Below are 4,280 nucleotides of genomic sequence, written 5' to 3'. Positions count from 1 at the left end.
CCAGCCCAGGCTCAGCTTCCCCAGAGCCCAGCTATCACCTGCCCCTTCTCTCCCACCTGGCCCTCCATGGGCTCCTCCCCCATCGCACATAGACATCCCCCGTTTCTCCCACCTGTAAACAGATTGCCTTGTTCCTAGGGCCCCTTTAGGAGACACATACCTTCCACCTCTACCCCTAATGAAGGCTCTGGAAATACCGACGGCCAATATCCCAGCCTCACCCCCAGTTCCTCCCCAAAGGTGGCCAAACTGCCCACCAGGGCCTCTGACAGTCCCCACCCTGCTCTTTCCTTCCAGGCAAGCAGGGCACCCCTCAGCCCTCCTGCCCACCCCCCTAGCCCTGAGGATCTGCTCCCCATGAGTGCAAACAGAGGGGCCATCGGGGGACCTGCGAGGCCCTGGCCTCTCGTCAGCTGTCCACCTTGGTCCCACCCACCTGGCCTCCGCCAGGGGATCTCAGCCAGCACTCTCCTCTCAGACTGGCCCCCTGCTCCCCCATCTCATGTCACCCCCTAACCCCCATACCCTCCCTGCTCCTGCCAGGACGCGTACCTGCCAGGGTCTGTCACCTAAACCAGCCCCATAAGGGAGTCCCCACTACCCACTGGCCCTCCTCCAACCCAGGAGCCCTGTCCCTTGTCGCCTGTGTGGGTGGGCGTGACAGTGTGCTTCCTGCTCCGGAGTGAGGGCCAGAGGATGCTCTGCATCACACTCATCTCTGGGCCCTTGGTTACAGCCCACTGACCACTTCCCGTGGTCAGTCAGTGTGTGCTGAGTGCACCAATCCCAGAGTTAAGTTTCATTTTCTACATTGATTCTGACTGGGGTTCTCATTCTGCTTCACAATGGACCCCCATCCCAGAATCTCAGCCTGTGCACTGCAGACACTTGGGCTGATCATAGTGGAGGAGGATGGGTGGTGGGGGTGTCCCACAGTCGGCATGCTGAGCAGCATCCCTGGCCTCCCCCGCCCCAGATGCCGGCAGCACCCCCAGCTGTTACAAGCCAGTCAGCTCCAGACTCAGCGGTTAACTTCTCTCCTGACCCCAGTGTGCAGCCCCGTGAGGCCCAGGGGTGTCCACACAGTGCCCTGTACACGGGTTTGTGCATGTGTGCACAGCACAGGCACTTAGCATGTGAAGATTTTCAGACTTATTTTAACAGCTACATAATATTCTACTCAGTTCATGTATCACAATTTTCTTCATTGTTTTTGATACCAGACAATTTAGTAGTTCTTGGTAATTTTTTTTTTCCAACTAGATTTCCCTAGCATTGATTCTTAGGAACAAGACCAGAGACAAGGGCATCTGCCATGTTGCTTAGTGAAGGGCCACACCATACAGCGTGCTGAAGCTGACGCTCCAATGCTTGGTCACCTGATGTGAAGAGCCGACTCACTGGAAAAGACCCTGATGCTGGCAAAGACTGAGGGCAGGAGGAGAAGGGGATGACAGAGGATGAGATGGCTGGATGGCATCACTGACTCAGTGGACATGAGTTTGAGCGAACCCTGGGAAATAGTGAAGAACAGGAAGGCCTAGTGTGCTGCAGTCCACGGGGTCACAAAGAGTCAGACACGACTGAGCAACTGAACAGCACCCCCCTACAGTGCTATCCCAGCAGATTACTGGAGGCCCCACCCATCCTGGGCCTCCCAAACCACACAGGTGAGCGTCCCTCCTGGGCAGGTTGGCCCCACAAGCCCCAGATGGAACCCGACAGCCGTGCAAAGTGCAGTGCAGCCCTTGGACTTCAGCTCCCTCTCTCCCTAATGAGTCCCTCCCAGCTAATGGAGACGACCCACTTCCAACCTTTCCCAACCCACAGAGGTGGCCTCCGCCCAGCGACAGTGGAGCTGGAGCAGCTGTCGGGCCAGGCTGTCAGCTCGGGCGGCTTTTCCTGCCGTGGCATCCACCTGTCACCAGTTCAGGAGTCCAGACAGGCGCTCAAGGACAACCTTCTCCCACCCATAATCCTGTTGCCCTCGAGGTCTACACTGGTCTTTTGACAAAATGCAGCAACTGAGAATGAATACCTATTATGTGGCGTGTGGTCAGGCCACGCGGGACGGCCGTCCTCCGGCTCTCTGTCCACCTCCTGCTTGTCCAGCATCTGTCTCACCTCCACTCACATGAACCGCTCGCCCTCTGCCTCAGCTAGGGACTGTCCTAATCTTTAGGCCAGAAAGACTCCACCTGCTAGTTCTTTCAAGGGAAATACCTGCCCTCGTGCTGGTCCTGGCTGTTAACCTGAGGGGCTGGAAGGGGTGTGCCCCAGCTGCTGGACTCCCTGGTAACTGACAAGCCAACCTGAAGGCAATCTCCCCCTATAAATGGGGTGTGTGTGTGTATAGCAGAGGCAGCTGTGGCTTCAGAGCCTATGTTTCTGACCTGTAAGGTAATGTCTCTGTCGCTGTCTCTGGACTTTCTTTGGTCTCAAGGACAGGCAACTCCAAGGCCTGCAAGCCTGGGAGTGCAGCTTGACACGCAGGCTCTGGTGAAGGGTAAGTGTGCAGGACATGGGATGGGGAATTTCCAGGGGGCTGGCTGCACGGGAACCCAGGTGGCTCTGTCTTGCCCGATGGCCTAGATGTGAACCTCAGCTCTTCTCTAGCTCCCAAGAAAGGCTGAGAGCAGATGAGGGCCATTTACAAGAGTTAGACTTACGCCTCCTCACACCCAGGACAGGCTCCGCTGTCCTTGAGAAAAGCCCAAGAAATCATCATTTCAAAGCTCACACAAATCCCTGACTTAACAGCCTATGGAAGATACATTGTCCTAAGGTGAGTACTATATAAAAGTATAATGGTGCAAATATATATTACACAAATCAGCTCAGTTCCCAGTTTATCTTGTTTTCCATTCAAAACTTCTAACGTTTGAAATTACAGAGAAATTACACTTCAATCCACTGCTGCTCAGGTACTTCTATATAACAAAGAACCACAAGCATCTGTTTTAACAGAATTTTCTGCTGACATGTAGCAACTGCTGCTTTGTCTGCATACATTCTGTTTCATTTGTGTCCAGAGAAATAAAGATAAAAAAAGGACAACTTCTCTTCCTCGGCTTTGAGCCAGTCTCACCAAACAGGACCTGTGTCACCCTCCATTCACCCAGTGTGCTCGTGCAGAACCGAGCGTGGCCACACGGGGCGCTATCGTCCCACTGGGCACCAAGGTCAGCTGAGGCCCATCTGACTGTTGCTTGCTCGCTAAGGCTAACATGTGTCCCACTCTTTGCGACCCTATGAACTGCAGCACACCAGGCTTCCCTGTCCTTCACTATCTCTCAGAGTTTGCACAAACTCATGTCCATTGAGTCAGTGATGCCATCCAACCATCTCATCCTCTGTCATTCCCTTCTCCTTCCGCCTTCAATCTTCCCAGCAACAGGGTCTCTTCCAATGAGTCAGTTCTTCACATCAGGTAGCCAAAGTATTGGTGCTTTAGCTTCAGCATTAGTCCTTCCAATGAATATTCAGGACTGATATCCTTTAGGATTGACTGGTTGGATCTCATTGCTGTCCAAGAGACTCTCAAGAGTCTTCTCCAACACCACGGTTTGAATGTATCCATTCTTTGGTGCTCAGTCTTCTCTATACTCCAACTCTCCCATCCATACATGACTACTGGAAAACCACAGCTTTGACTAGATGGACCTTTGTAAGCAAAGTAATCTCTCTGCTTTTTAATACACTGTCATCTATTTCTGCTTTATTGACTATGCCAAAGCCTTTGACTATGTGGATTACAATAAACTGTGGAAAATTCTGGAACAGATGGGAATACCAGACCACCTGATCTGCCTCTTGAGAACTCTGTATGCAATTCAGGAAGCAACAGTGAGAACTGGACATGGAACAACAGACTGGTTCCAAATAGGAAAAGGAGTTCATCAAGGCTGTATATTGTCACCCTGTTTATTTAACTTATATGCAGAGTACATCATGAGAAACGCTGGGCTGGAAGAAACACAAGCTGGAATCAAGATTGCCGGGAGAAATAACAATCACCTCAGCTATGCAGATGACACCACCCTTATGGCAGAAAGTGAAGAGGAACTCAAAAGCCTCTTGATGAAAGTGAAAGTGGAGAGTGAAAAAGTTGGCTTGAAGCTCAACATTCAGAAAACGAAGATCATGGCATCCGGTCCCATCACTTCATGGGAAATAGATGGGGAAACAGCGGAAACAGTGTCAGACTTTATTTTTCTGGGCTCCAAAATCACTGCAGATGGTGACTGCAGCCATGAAATTAAAAGACGCTTACTCCTTGG

The 4,280-nt window shown here is 51.9% G+C and overlaps 1 protein-coding gene across 1 annotated transcript in view; it reads right to left on the bottom strand.

Moving 5' to 3' along the window:
* Positions 1 to 4,280, bottom strand: part of PRDM15 (PR domain containing 15) — a 53,016-nt gene that overhangs the window by 23,145 nt on the left and 25,591 nt on the right.

The sequence above is a fragment of the Bison bison genome, unplaced genomic scaffold (assembly GCF_000754665.1).
Source record: "Bison bison bison isolate TAMUID 2011002044 unplaced genomic scaffold, Bison_UMD1.0 scf7180017864037, whole genome shotgun sequence".
NCBI classification, from domain to species: domain Eukaryota; kingdom Metazoa; phylum Chordata; class Mammalia; order Artiodactyla; family Bovidae; genus Bison; species Bison bison.
Note: the sequence above shows the minus strand (reverse complement) of the source record. Positions and strands in the feature narration are given on the sequence as shown.